The sequence below is a fragment of the Lithobates pipiens genome, unplaced genomic scaffold (genome assembly GCF_037356315.1).
Source record: "Lithobates pipiens isolate NorthernLeopardFrog02 unplaced genomic scaffold, aLitPip1_a1.2 Scaffold_18, whole genome shotgun sequence".
NCBI classification, from domain to species: Eukaryota; Metazoa; Chordata; class Amphibia; order Anura; family Ranidae; genus Lithobates; species Lithobates pipiens.
Genome location: NW_027507758.1, coordinates 464,917,845 through 464,933,221, shown reverse-complemented (window position 1 = coordinate 464,933,221; position 15,377 = coordinate 464,917,845). Strand labels below are relative to the sequence as shown.

The 15,377-nt window shown below is 42.9% G+C and overlaps 1 protein-coding gene across 1 annotated transcript in view; it reads right to left on the bottom strand.

Annotated features, from left to right (window-relative positions):
• SPSB4 (splA/ryanodine receptor domain and SOCS box containing 4) overlaps positions 1-6,145 on the bottom strand; it is a 211,341-nt gene extending 205,196 nt beyond the window's left edge. The window contains exon 1 of the mRNA XM_077488280.1: positions 5,571-6,145. The gene's annotated coding sequence lies outside the window, so the exon portion shown is untranslated. The remainder of the gene's footprint in view (positions 1-5,570) is intronic.
• Positions 6,146-15,377: the final 9,232 nt, after the last annotated feature.

Below are 15,377 nucleotides of genomic sequence, written 5' to 3'. Positions count from 1 at the left end.
TGTGCTAAGAAAACTCCAGAGGCCTATATTGCTGCCCACCTTAACTACTTCCTGCCTGGCCTATAGCAGAATGATGGGCAGGCAATGGTCCCGTTATCTTGACTGGACGTTATATGATTTCAGGATAACAGCCGGCGCACGGCGATCAGTAGTGCGGTGTGTCAGACTGACACACCGCAACACCGATCTCGGTTAAGAGTCTCTGACAGAGATGCTTTACCACATGGTCGCCATATCCAATCATGGCTGATCATAGTGGAAACAGGAAGAGCTGTTTATCGGCTTTTCCTCGCTCGCATCTGACAGACGCGAGTAGAGGAGAGCTGATCGGTGGCTCTCCTGACACTGCGGATGCCCACACTGGACCACCAGGGATGCCCGCAATGGATGGCCACCATGTATGCCACCCTGGACCACCAGGGATGACGGTCAGTGCCCACCAGCAATGCCTATCATTACCACCCATCAGTGTCCATCAGTGCCACCCATAAGTGCCCATCAGTGCAGCCTATCAGTGCTGTCTATCAGTGCACCTCATCAGTGCCATCTGATTGGCTCAACATTATCAATGCCCGTCAGTGCTGCCTCATCAGCGCCTGTCAGTGAAGGAGAAAACATAGTTATTTACAAAATTTTATAACAGAAAGAAAGAAAAACGTCTTCTCTTTTTTTTTTTTTTTCTACATTTTTGGTCTTTTTTTATTTGTTTAGCAAAAAAAAATGCAGAGCCGATCAAATACCACCAAAAGAAAGCTCTATTTGTGGGAACAAAATGATAAAAATGTTGTTTGAGTACAGTGTAGCATGACCACGCAATTTTTATTTAAACAGCGACAGTGCTGAAAGCTGAAAATTGGCCTGGGCAGGAAGGGGGAAGTGCCCTGTATTGAAGTGGTTAAAATGCTATTTGTCTGGTGCTAATATTAATCCTATGGTTTAAAAAAACATTCTGAGCCACTGACCTTGGAACAACCATGCAGAATAAGTCAGAGTGCAATCAGAACTCTTGATCTGTAGGTTTGTTTCTGGGCACTGACAAAAAGACATTAGAGGTGGTACAACTCTCCATCCACGCCTGAACAACTTTATGTTCTGGTATGGGTGCAAACTCCTGCCTTTAGATTTTTACCCATCATGCATATGCCTATTTATAGCCACATACAACCATTGACTTCTATAGGTAGCTGTACGCAGCTTGTGTGGCTTCCCTGGTGGGGGAACATACTGGTATTTTTACTATACTACTAAATAGTAAATAGTTTCTGACTTAAATATTAGGTATGTTTGCCCTTTACTCAACATTCAGGAAACCTATGGCAGCCCATACAAATAGGCTGTTGAAAGAAAAAAATGACCTGATTCCCCCATCCACACCTTCAAGGTGGATAGGAGAATCAGTTCCGCTGTGCCTTTGTATTCTGACCGTGGCAAGACTGATCAGCTATAGCGGTTGACGCTGATCATGCAGAAATTTTCCAACATGCTGGTTGTACAAAAGTTGATCAGTAGATTGACTCAGTACAACCAGCCTGCCCATACATGGAGCAAAATTCAGCTAGTCTCTACTGAACCGGCTGAATTTCAATCCATGTATGCATGTATGGCCAGTTTAAGCTTGAAAATTGCTTGATTCCCCCATTGACACTGTCAGTGTTGATGGAGGAATCCCTCCCGCTGTGCTAAAGTATTCTGACAGCGGGAGGTTTCCCCCACCGTCAGAATACAGCGATCACTATAGTGTACGAAAAATATACAACAGGGTGGCTGTACTGAAATTGATCGATAGATTGACTTCAGTACAACCAGCTTGTTCATAGAAGGATAGAAATTCATCCAGTCAATCTGTCTATGGCTGGCTTTTTCCTTTTTCTACCTAGTAACTGAACTTTTACTTTGTACATCAACTCATCCCTTCACAGCTATTATCTTTTGAAACAACTGCCTGTCCCATTGTGGACTGTAAGCTCTCTGGAATGAGGCCCTCCTAACCCTCTTGTCCTGAAGTGTATGGTGCCTGTATCGCCGCCCCCCCCCCCCATTTATTTTGTAAAGTGCTGTGCAAACTGTTGGCGCTATATAAATCCTGTATAATAATAATGTTTGGCCAGTAACTGAAAGTTTATATGGTATAAATAAACCCAACAGATAACTTTGCAGACCTAAATTCTGAAAAAGTTGATTAGTCAAGCTGTAAATTGTATCTGATGCCGGAGAGCAGATAAAGCCCACTGCTACCATCTAGGTAATCGCTGTGCAATAAACAGGTCATTTGCATTTGGTGCATTACAATTGAGTTCGGGATTAGGAATCTTTGGGGGAACAATTATTCCTATCTGCTTGTCACTCTAGTGCTTGTGTTTACACAATTAGATTAGAAATAGCACTGAAGAGTGAATAAATTAACATTACCATATAACATACCAGGACTATATTAAGACAGGATAAAACAAATACATTCATTCTATGGGAATAGACTGTATCCCTAGAGCAGTATAATGCCTGGGACATTACCAAATGATGGCTATCAGCTTTATCAGAAACGGGATAGTAGGGGAGACATGGTGATTCCAAATATTCCCTTGAACCTCACTTCACGGGGGTAGCACAGATGTCCACTCTTATATATATATATAAACTGCTTCTTACAACCTCCTAATGCCGCGTACACACGACCGGATTTTCCGGCAGACTAGGTCCGACGGTCCTCCCGATGGACTTTCATTAGAGTTCCGACGGACTTCACTGGAGTTCCGATGGACCTTCCGAATGAACGGACTTGCCCACACACGAACGGACTAAGTCCGTTCGAAATTCAGTTTGTTTTGAACGTGATTAGGAAGAGACTAAAAAATTAAGTTCAATAGCCAGTAGCCAATAGCTTCCCTTGCATCGTATTTGGTCCGTCGGACCAGCATACAGACTAACAGTTTTCCCGATAGGAATTGATTCCATCAGACAGATTTGAAACATGTTCTATTTCTAGGTCCGTCTGATTTTTTTTACGAAAAACGATCGGATTAGCCCACACATGATCGGATTGTCTGACGGCCTGATTCCATCGGATCTAGTCTGCTGCAAAGTCCGGTCGTGTGTACGGGGCATAAGAGGAACTACAAGAACACTTTCGATTTTCTGGGTGACCTCAGTTGCTGCTGTATTCTTGTGAAACAAAACTATCAGTGTATTCCACACATATGATTATATAAACCAGACACCACCAACCTTATTTCCAAATCTGCCTTTCATAAGACACTCCATCCACTCACAAATGTCCAAATTGCTGCAAGACAAGTGCTGGTAATAAGGGATAATTGCAGATCCCAATTCAATGGCCAGCACACAATTGTCATTATTGTCAGGATAATAACTTGCCTGAAAGGTCTGGTAATATGCCACCCACTGTGTGCCCTCGCCTTAAAGGAGGGTGACATGTCATTTACCATAGCTAAGACAATTCTAGATGCGGGGAGCATAAAATTGAAGTAGTCAGCATTTGTCCTGGACAAGATCAGATAAAACATCAGAAACTTGCTGGGACTATTCAGCTTCTCAGCACAAAGTGCATTTAGCTGTCCTGGGACACAATCAATAGACATTTGGCTTTGCACAAAAGGATGTCAAGAATATCAAGTGAGAAGGGTGGCCAGAGCAAGCCAATGCTGCAATAAAGAACAAACAAAGGAAACATCAGCACTATACTAACTCACAACAAGCGATGATAAACATAAATACAAAGGCTTATTTCATGATGCATGGAAACAAATGACGTGTGCCCAGAGTATTCAATGAGGATTTAGCCTATGCCACCCTTGGGATGTACACAGTTCATTGTTGAGTGCTACTATAAGATTCAGCCTATGGAACTAGTGTGATGTACCCAATTCATTGTTCAGTACCACTATACAATTCAGCCTATGGAACTAGTGTGATGTACATGGATCATTATTGAGTATCATTACTAGATAATTCAGCCTATAAACACTAATGTAGGTGTATTCATATCAAGCCCGAGAAACGGTATAGAATTCAGCCTATAGAGGTACACTGGTCATTGTTGAGCTATATAATTCAATCCACTAGTGGGATGTACATATAGATCATTGTTGAGTACCACTATACAATTCAGTCCGTGGACACTAGTGGGATGTACACAGGTCATGGTTAGTACTGACTATGGATGTACACAGTTCATTGTTGAATATCACTATATAAATGAACCTATAGACACTGATGTAGGTGTACACTGTTCATTGAGGAGTACCACCATACAATTAAGTCTATGTACATGAATGTTGATGTACACAGTTTATTGATGAGTACCACTACAGAGTTCCATCTATGGGATTTACATAAGTCCATTGATGGGTACCACTATACAATTCAGTCCATGGACACTAGTGGGATGTACACAGGTTATGGTGAGTACTGACCATGGATGTACACAGCTTATTGTCGAGTACAACTATATAAATCAAACCTATAGACACTAATGTAGGTGTACACTAATCATTGAGGAGTACCACCACCATACAATTCAGTCTATGAACACTAATGTTGATGTACACAGTTCATTAATGAGTATCACTACAGAGTTCAGCCTATGGACACTAGTGGGATTTACACACTCCATTGTTGAGTATCACTATATAAATGAACCTATAGACACTGATGTAGGTGTACACTGTTCATTGAGGAGTCCCACCATACAATTCAGTCTATGAACACGAATGTTGGTGTACACAGTTCATTGATGAGTACCACTATAGAATTCAACCTATAGACACTAGTGAGATGTACACAGGTCAATGCTGAGTACTACTATACAATTCAGCCTATGGACACTAGTGTGATGTACAAAGGTCATTGTTGAGTAGCACTATACAATGCAGCCTATGGATACTAGTGTGATGTACAAAGGTCATTGTTGAGTAGCACTATACAATGCAGCCTATGGATACTAGTGTGATGTACAAAGGTCATTGTTGAGTAGCACTATACAATGCAGCCTATGGACACTAGTGTGATGTACACAGGTCATTGTTGAGAACCACTATACAATTCAGCCTATGGACACTAGTGAGATGTACAAAGGTCATTGTTGAGAACCACTATATAATTCAGCCTATGGACACTAGTGTGATGTACACAGGTCATTGTTGAGAACCACTATAGAAATCAGCCTATGGACACTAGTGTGATGCACAAAGGTCATTGTGGAGAACCACTATAGAAATCAGCCTATAGACACTAGTGTGATGTAAAAAGATCATTGTTGAGAACCACTATAGAATTCAGCCTATGGACACTAGTGTGATGTACAAAGGTCAATGCTCAGTACCACTACAGAAAGCACAGAAGGTCCTGCTGGCACCCAGTTCATTGATGCTGGCTGACCTCACAAGATGTCTGTTTCTAAGACAAAGATCTTCAGATTTTCATAGCAGGAACATCACAAGCAAGCAATACACATAGACTTGTGGCTCCAGACAGCTTCATAAAAGCAATGCTGTCCCTGCAAACCTCCAGGATCAAATAAAGCTGGATCAGGGGTGATCATACACAACACTTACCTCTCACTTAGTAATCACACATCCAGAGGGTGTTATAAAAGCCCCAAAATCCAGAAAGAGTAACAAAAAAAACAAAAACAAACAACAGGATCCTTGGAAAAGTACAACTCCCCAGCCTAGCCAGGGGGTAGATGGTAGAGCTTCCAGCAGTAGCAGCAGCCTGGGTATCCAGATAAAGTTCCTGGAGGAATGATGGTACTCCCAATGTAGGCACAGAGGAGGAATACAGTTGTGTGTCTTCTCTCCGATCCACAGATGCAGTGCAGGCACAGCTAACTGCCTCCCCCAAAATCTACTCTTCTCAGCGGCATGTCACAGATCAGGGCTGCCACCACCGCCATCCAGCACACAGGCTCTCCTCTCCAGATCTCCTTTATTTCTTCTCCCTTTCAGCGGAGCCCTGAGGGGGCAGTTGGGCTTTGTGTTTAAAGATTACCTTTGTCACCCCCAGCGCCTGCATAGGAGAGAGACAGCCCAGATGGGAAGAGCCTGCTATGGAAGCAGTGCCCCATCCTGAAAGCTGATCCCTGCTGATCTCATCACTTACAACTAAGTAATCCAATGGTGGGGGAATTAGGAGCACATGGAGCCGCCCCTTCTCTGCCTCCTCTCCCAGCACAATGACATGAGCCCACCAGCTGGCTGCAAGTGGGAAGAGGTCCCTACCAACAGAGGTCCTGCCCAGTCCTGGACGCCAATAGGGGGGACACCACCAGCATTATTACTCTGCACAATCCAGAACACTGACATCTTCTTATTCCTTCTAATATCATTAATATTATTAGTAGTGGTACTATATAAATCCTATATAATAATAGTACTGTGTCTAATAAAACATTGTCCTTTTCATATTATTATTATTATTATTATTATTATTATTATTATTGCTCTTGAGGCTAATAAGGGCTCTGCTTGGGAATATGGTCCATATCATCTTATTATTATTATCATTATTACTATCATCATCATTATTTTTACTGTTGTTGTGGCTAATAAAGGCTCTGCTATGGAACACAGTCATCATCAACATCATTGTCTTATTTTTATTATTGGTATGATTATTGTTATTGTTGTGGCTACTACAAGCTCTGTTTTTAAATATGGTCCATATCATATTATTATTATTATTATTATTATTATTATTATTATTATCATCATCACATTATTATGTTTACTGTTGTTGTGACTAATAAGGGCTCTGCTGGGGAATATGGTCCATATCATCTTATTATTATTGTTATTATTATTATTATTATCATCATCATCATTATTCTTTTTATTAAAGATCTAAAAAACGGGGTATCTAGCTCTAGATCTAGATCTTTTTAGATCTTTATTATTTGTGAAAACCCCTTGTGGGGATTTCTTTGTTGGGGGGGGGGGGGGGCTGCAACCTATTTATTATTCTTCCTTTAAAAAATTATTTTTTTATCTTTATTTACTTATCTTCTCCACTACCTGTATTACATTAGCGCGGTTTCTTCAACATTTATAACACTATTCTTTTTATTGTTGTTGTGGCTAAGAAAGGCTCTGCTGTAGAACACAGTCATCATCAACATCATTGTCTTATTTTTATTATTGGTATGAATATTATTATTTAGCCCATATTAGCCACAACAACAGTAAAAATAATAATGTGATGATGATGATAATAATAATAATATGATATGGACCATATTTAAAAACAGAGCTCATATTAGCCACAACAATAATAATAATCATACTAAATAAAAATAAAAAAGACAATGATGCTGATGATGATGACTGTGTTCCACAGCAGAGCCTTTATTAGCCACAACAACAGTAAAAATAATAATAATTATTATTATCATCATTATTATTTTTACTGTTGTTGTGGCTAATAAAGGCTCTGCTGTGGAACACAGTCAGCGTCATTGTCTTATTTTTATTATTGGTATGACTATTATTGGTGTTGTGGCTAATAAGGGCTCTTTAATATTTATTATTAATTATTAATAATACCACTCCTACTGTTGCTGCAGCTAAGGGCTCATGTACACGGGTGTAAAGTTTTCTGCATTCAGATCCATAATTTATTATGTGAACGCAGCAGTATTGTATGCCATGGGCCCAGTTTCACTGCTCCACTTTGGTCTTTAGTTATACAAACCAAAGCTAGAAAAAGCTGTGTTTATGGTCTGCCTTTATTAATGGAAGTAAACGTTAGTGCTAACGTTAACGACTCATGCGCATGAAAATACAGACATATGGGCGTACAACTTAAAAGGCACCTGTATTTGTGTTGCCCGGGAGCCCCAACTAGTGCATAATTCTGCCCATAGGACTGTTGACAGAATACACTATACTTTGGTATATACCTGTAAACATGGTACTTTTGTTTTCACAGGCATGCATATGGGCATAAATTCCTTAAGGCACATCAAATATAGATGCATTTTATGCTGTATGCATGTAAACATTTGTGCAAGCAATAAGGACATAAAATACACATGTATTTGCAGTGCATGGGAGCCCCAGCTGGTGTGTAATTCTGCCCATAGAACTGCACTGACAGAATACACTGTACATGGGTATATGCCCGTAAATAGTGAGGCTTGTGTTTATACTGTATGTGGACACTTATGGGTGTACTTTCCCAAACGTGCCACAAATAAAGGTGTATTTTATGCTGCACAGCCATAGGCCTATATTTACCATATGTCCATGTACAAGAGCCCTTTAAATGAGTACAGCATAAACCGACCTTATCTGCTGCTGCTCAGGACTGACACGTAAACAACAATAGTGTGTAATCAGTGGCATGGGGACAGAATGCAGTACACATCTCAGCTCATATGGATATAAATGGGTGTATGTTCATATGAGTTCACATGCAGTACCTATATTTAATGCAGAATTTTGCTGCCAGAAAGATTCTGCGTAAAATCAATACAGCTGTCTGCATGAAGTCTTAGGGCCCATTCACACCAATTTCAATGGTCTGCGTTGACCAGCCTTGCTCAGCATGATCAGAACGCAAAGCAGTTTGTCTTGTTTGCTATAGTCAGTTCATACCACTGTGTGGACTTTCAATACCCCAGTCACCTGGGCCCAAATGCAAATCCTTGGTTGCTTCTCAATTGTCATAGTTTCTGTACTGGGGCTTCCTGTCTCCAGATCAGAAGAGGTCGGAGACTTGTGCAAGAAAGGAGGCAGGTACCATTCAATGGGCAGCTCCTGCACAGGTGGGACATCCACATGATCAGACATTTCCCTCTCCTCTGCTGGTTTGGAGCAATCTTCACTTAGCAAACAGGGCCTCAGCAGGTTGCAGTGGAGATGTCTTTTCACAGGATTAGATCAAGAAAAACCCCCTAGATGGGATTTTGACAGACCACCAACACATGCAAAGCAACTATAAAATTTGGTGTTTATTGATACAAAAAATATTAAAACAGACAGCTAGCATCTGAGCAATATACAATAGAATACAACTAGAACATTACAACAACACTTGTGCTTTCATGGGGGTAGGATACACCAAACCCAACGTCTTTCTAGTTTTTCCCCTCCGCAGGTTATGCAGGCTGGTGTGGAAATTAAGTTAAAGATCCACTACCTCCCTGAAAATATACGGGGTTGAATAAAACTACCACCAATGTGGATCTGAGCCCCAAATGTGGGTCCTCCGTTTATTTGGATCCCTTGTTGGAAAGACCAGGAAGGAAGTCCTGTGAAGTGTCACACCTGGATCTGATGCAGCCCCCATCAGATCCAGACACTAATCACTGTCCCTGTCAGAAGGCTGACCTGTCCGTACACTACCTACATGCAAAATGCATGCCAAACCCGGGAGCCAGAGTCTTGAATAGACTCTGCCTGACCCAAGATGGCTGCCAGATTCATGCGGGACGGCAGCATCCAACCAGATAGCTTTCCCAGTGACCCAGAAAACCATAGAGGAATCATGTTCCTCTTGACTTCCCCTGGAAAGGCGCTGCGGTTGAGTGACACCTGCAGTAGAGAAAGTAGACTAAACCTGCCTACAGAGCACTCAGAATGGTGAAAAGGAGGTAGGCAAGTACTACCAACTAAGGTTTGGGGGGTCTGCATTAACTAATGTGACAGAAATACCATAAATAAATTTACTTTTATGCTTAATCATGGAAATTATACATCTAAAAATGTAAAGCCAATGAAAAATAAAGACTATATAATCTATGGTTTCTGTTTATAAATAAATGTCCTAAAATAGCCTTTCCATTTATTTGTATTTTTTTAACAGAACAAAAACAGGATTTCAGGATTCAGATTAAGGCTGGGTTTACACTGCTGCGATGCGGGAACGCTGCAAATCTACTGCGGGTTCCCGCATCGCATGCCTCCCGGCGGCAGTTCACACTGCCCTATGCGAGCTGCTGGGAGTGTCAGTGAAAAGTTAATGACACCTCCAAATCAGTTTGCACATCGCAGTGCGATCTGCAAACTCGGGCAGGAATCGGATCGCATGGTGTGAACACCCATGCGATCCGATTCTGCTGCGGACCAAAAAAAGGGTCCTGTACGAGTTTGGGCCGGATGCGATGCGAATTCAGCCATACTATCTGTATGGCTGAAATCGCATCGCACAGAGATCGCATGGGATTTGCACTGCAGTGCGGTGCGAATCACATCCAATCTCGTACACGGCAGCAGTGTGAACCCAGCCTAAGAGGAATAGGAGCTTATATTTTACTTTGACAGTCGCTTACAAATCAGTACAACAATGGTTTGTCAGGGGATCATTAGCTAGGATCATCAGCAAGCCGTGGTTGCAGGAATGAAATTCATACCGTGTATGGCCTGCCTTAGTACCTGCTTGGTGACACCAATGTGACATATAAACTTGCACCTCTGTGTGTGTGTTTATTTGCATGTTCCTATGCACATTCTTCACACACAGGGCCCCAGTCATAGGAGATGTATTCCTGGCTTGAGAAGGCTCTGACCTTCAGCATTATTAATACACAAGAGAGATATTAACAACACCATTTTGAATGATTTAAAAGAGTCCCAACACCATGGAAACACAGTCATGTATCCATACATAATGCCTTTAGGTGACCTCTGCCCTGAAAATTACCCAGGTAACTAGCAAACAAACAAATGAATATATCCACAGAAAATCTATTTTCAAGTTTATACAATTTTGAATAGAAACAACATGAAATTAAAGTCATATAGCATTAAGGCTGGGTTCACACTATTGCGAATTGGATGCAGGTTCTCCGCATCCAATTTGCAATAGCAGGAGATTTTGACTGACTCTCTATCGAGCTGGTTCATATAGCCCCAATGCGGCTCGAATTTGCACAGGAAACCTGTGCGTCTTTTGGTCCGTTTCAGGTCCGAATTCAGCTAAAAATTCAGGCTGAAATCGGAGCTGAAACGGTGAACGGGGACGGACCGGACCCCTGCTGGGAGCCGCATGACAAGATAGTGTGAACCCAGCCTTAATGAACAAGCTATATAAATATACAATGTTACACTGCAAAAGCAAACAAGCAATAGAAACTCCACTATAATCAAAACACAAATACGTTTTTCCAGTGTAATAAACAAACTGTGCCTATTGAGCTCCTTGTATACGTCTGTCATCGGCCAGGGAAGAACACAAGAAGACTGAGGCCAACCATAGGTGACCCAAGCCAACATTCCTAAAGGGATACTAAACATACAACATTTAATTACCATTATCCCTTCTATTTATGTATAAATATCATGCCACTGTATTTAATTAAATATAAACAATCTTTAGAGTTCTTTATTAATACCCCTTTCACGCCATCGCTTTCCAGGCGTTTTTAGTGCTAAAAATAGCATCTGCAAAGCACCTGAAAAGCGCCTCTCAAGCCACCAAAGTGTGAAAGCCCGAGTGCTTCCACACTGGGGCGGTGCACTTGCAGGACTGAAAAAAAGTCCTGCAAGCCACATCTTTGGGGTGGGGGAGGAGCGGTGTATACGCCGCTCCTCTGCCGCCCCTGCCCATTGAAATGAATTAGCAGCGCTGGTGAAGAGCCTGCAAAGCGATTCGGCAGGGCCGCAACAAGGGCGCTATTAACCGTTTAATGGGCCGCTAGCTGGGGTTAAAAGTGCCCTGCTAGCAGCCGAAAAGCGCCACTATAACAGCAGTTATGCGCTGCTAAAACTAGCGCCACTTTACAGCTAACGTCTGCACCGCCCCAGTGTAAAAGGGGTCTTAATCATTGCTGATCAGAGGTCACGTGACATTTCCCAGGTCTTTCCTGTCCTCCGGGAAAGATCTGAGGGAGGAATTTCTAGTACTTTGCTGATGTATTGTATGCTCTGTAGTACAGAATGTCTGAAATATCAATCTGTGTCTGCACGGGGCTGATTCGTGCTGTGCCATGGTAGCCGACAGGGGGTATCAAGGGGCCCCAGCACACAGGGAGACCCGGACAACAGGCGGTTCGGAGCGGCGGGCGTGGGGAGCAATTACAGAGGAGGGGGGACAATTATAGAGATTGGGGAGCAATTAGAGGAGGGGGGCAATTACAGAGGAGAGGGGTGCAAGAAGGCGGGTTTTGCTCTTTTTATATGTATTTGACATACAGTATATTAATTCTTCTGCACTTAAGCACTTCGTATATTTGAAAGGATTTTTTTTCTGTATGAATTTAGTTAATCAAGAATACAGAGAGCTCTTTATATAATTTATGATATATTTAAAGGGGTACACAGCTCCACACAGACAGATTATTTGTTATGGGTATTGTTAATATTGTTAAGGTTTACATATTGTTTGTACTGCTTAACCAATTGCCCTCAGGAAGGTTTTACCCTAGAGCAGTGGTCGTCAACCCTGTCCACAGGGCCCTGGCCAGGTTTTATGTATTACCTTGGGAAGATGCAGACTAGAATACTGCAATCACTGAGTAGCAAATGATATCACCTGTGATGTATTTCAGTTGTCTTCTAAACCTGGCCTGTTATGCCGCGTACACATGTAGCCGTCTGTCCGACGGACTTAGTCTGGCGGACTTCCCGCCAGACTGTCCGTCGGACTTTCCGAACGGGCTACTTGCCCACACACGGCACTTTTTCAGCGGACTAATACGGCGTACTAAGTCCGTCGTACTATCCGCCCTACTTTTGAAATGAACAGACTCGCCCACACACGCGGAGGAAAGTCCGCTCATTTCGAGCGCGTCTCCAGGTAGGCGGGGCCCGCGAAGGAGACGTCGCTGGCCCCGCCACCTGTTATGGACTTAAAGGGGAACCCCAACGCCGAAAAAATCGGCGTGGGGGTCCCCCCCAGGTCCACATCAGACCCTTGTCCAAGCACGCTACCCGGCCGGCCAGGAGAGGGGGGGCGAGCGAGCGGGCCCCCCCTCCTGAGCCGTACCAGGCCGCGTGCCCTCAACATGGGGGGTGCCTTGGGGAAGGGGGGGCCGCGCGGCCCCCCCACCCCAAAGCACCTTGTCCCCATGTTGATGAGGACAAGGGCCTCTTCCCGACAACCCTAGCCGTTGGTTGTCGGGGTCTGTGGGCGGGGGGCTTATCGGAATCCGGGAGCCCCATTTAATAAGGGGGCCCGCGGATACCGGCCCCCCACCCTATGTGAATGAGTATGGGGTACAATGTACCCCTACCCATTCACCTGTAAAATAAAGTACAAAAAAAAACACAACACACAAGATAAAATAGTTTATTGCACAGCTCCGGGGGTCTTCCGTCTTCGGGGTCTTCTCGCCGGACTCCTCCACTATCTTCTTGTAGCTCTTTTGCTAGCGGAGGAGCCCGGCTTTCTTCCTCGCCGCCGGCCTCTTCTTCCGACTTCGGGGGTCTTGTCCCCCTCTTCGGTTCTTCTGCCGGGCCACCGCGCCTTCTTATAGCTCTTTTACAGGCGGTGGCCCGCCTACCTGGAGACGCGCTGGAAATGAGCGGACTTTTCTTCGGGCGGGAAAAGTCCGTTCATTTCAAAAGTACGGCGGACTGGCACACACACGGCCAGATTGTCCGCCGAAATGCGAGTCCAGCGGGAAGATTGGAGTGCAAAACTACTTTCTAAGTCCGCCGTACTTTCGGGTCAAACAAGTATGCCGGAGGCTACACACAGGAGGGAATGTCTGGCGGACTTCAGTTTGCCGGACTTTTCCACCCGCTTGTTTGATCGTGTGTACACGGCATTAGTGGACCCTGAGGACAGGGTTGATGACCACTGCTCTAGAGTATTTTTTGCCATTCAGCACTGTGCTACTTTAACTGGCAATTGAGTGGGCATGCAACACTGTGCACACATTTCATTTATATACCTTTTTTTCAGGCAGGGCAGTATTCCAACATGGTAACGACCCCAAACACACCTCCAAGACGACCACTGTCTTGCTAAAGAAGCTGAGGGTAAAGGTGATGGACTGGCCAAGCATGTCTCCAGACCTAAACCCTATTGAGCATCTGTGGGGCATTCTCAAACAAAGGGTAGAGCAGCGCAAGGTCTCTAACATCCACCAGCTCCATCCTGCCATCATTGAGGAGTGGAAGAAGACTCCAGTGGCAATTGGTGAAGCTCTGGTGAACTCAATGCCCAAATGGGTTAAGGCCGTGCTGGAAAATAATGGTGGCCACACAAAATATTGACACTTTGGGCCCAATTTGGAAATTTTCACTTGGGATGTACTCACTTAGTGGTTTAGACATTAACCACTTAATGACCGGAATATTTTCCCGCTTAATGACCAGGCCATTTAACTGACAATTGCGCGGTCCTGCGATGCTGTACCTAAACAAACTCGACATCCTTTTTTCCCACAAATAGAGCTTTCTTTTGGTGGTATTTGATCACATGCGACTTTTATTTTTTGCATTATAAACAAAAAGGCCCAACAATTTTGAAAAAAATATATATTTTTTAAATTTTGCTATAATAAATATCCCCAAAAATGTTATTTATTTTTTATTTTTTAAATTCTTCATCAGTTTAGGCTGATATATATTCTTCTACATATTTTTGGTAAAATAAACCAGCAATAAACGTATATTGATTGGTTTGCCAAAAAGTTATAGCATCCCCAAACTATAGGAAAGATTTATGTAATTTTTATGGTATTTTTATTATTATTATTTTTTTTACTAGTAATGGCGGTGATCTGCGATTTTTAGTGGTACTGCGACATTGCGGCAGACAGATCAGACACTTTTCACACATTTTTTGGGACCATTGACATTTATACAGCAATCAGTGCTATAAAAATGCACTGATTACTGTGTAAATGTCACTGGCAGGGAAAGGGTTAACACTAGGGGACGATTAAGGATGATCTGTATCTCCTCTGTCAGAACAGTGATTTGTGTGTTTACACACACATATCGCTGTTCTGACTCTCATGCAGCACGCACGCACGCCTGCTATGGGTCTTAAAGGGGAAGACATACCCATACGGCGATTCGCGGGAACGTGCCACTTTGCTGACGTAATTTGGCGTGAGACAGTCAGCAAGTGGTTAATGGCTGTATGTTGAGTTATTTTGAGGGGACAGCAAATTTACACTGTTATACAAGCTGCACACTCACTAATTTACATTGTAGCAAAGTGTCATTATTTCAGTGTTGTCACATGAAAAGATATAATAAAATATTAACAAAAATGTGAGGGGTGTACTCACTTTTGTGAGATACTGTATACTGGAATTCACATAGCTATAGAAGCTATACTGTAATGGCGGTGATCAGGGGGCAATAATATTGCTCAAAACTAGTAAACGCCTTTGCCCCATTGGTTTCACAGCAACAATGCAATTCTCACGACACATCTTATACATCTTTTTTTATCAACTTTTAAAG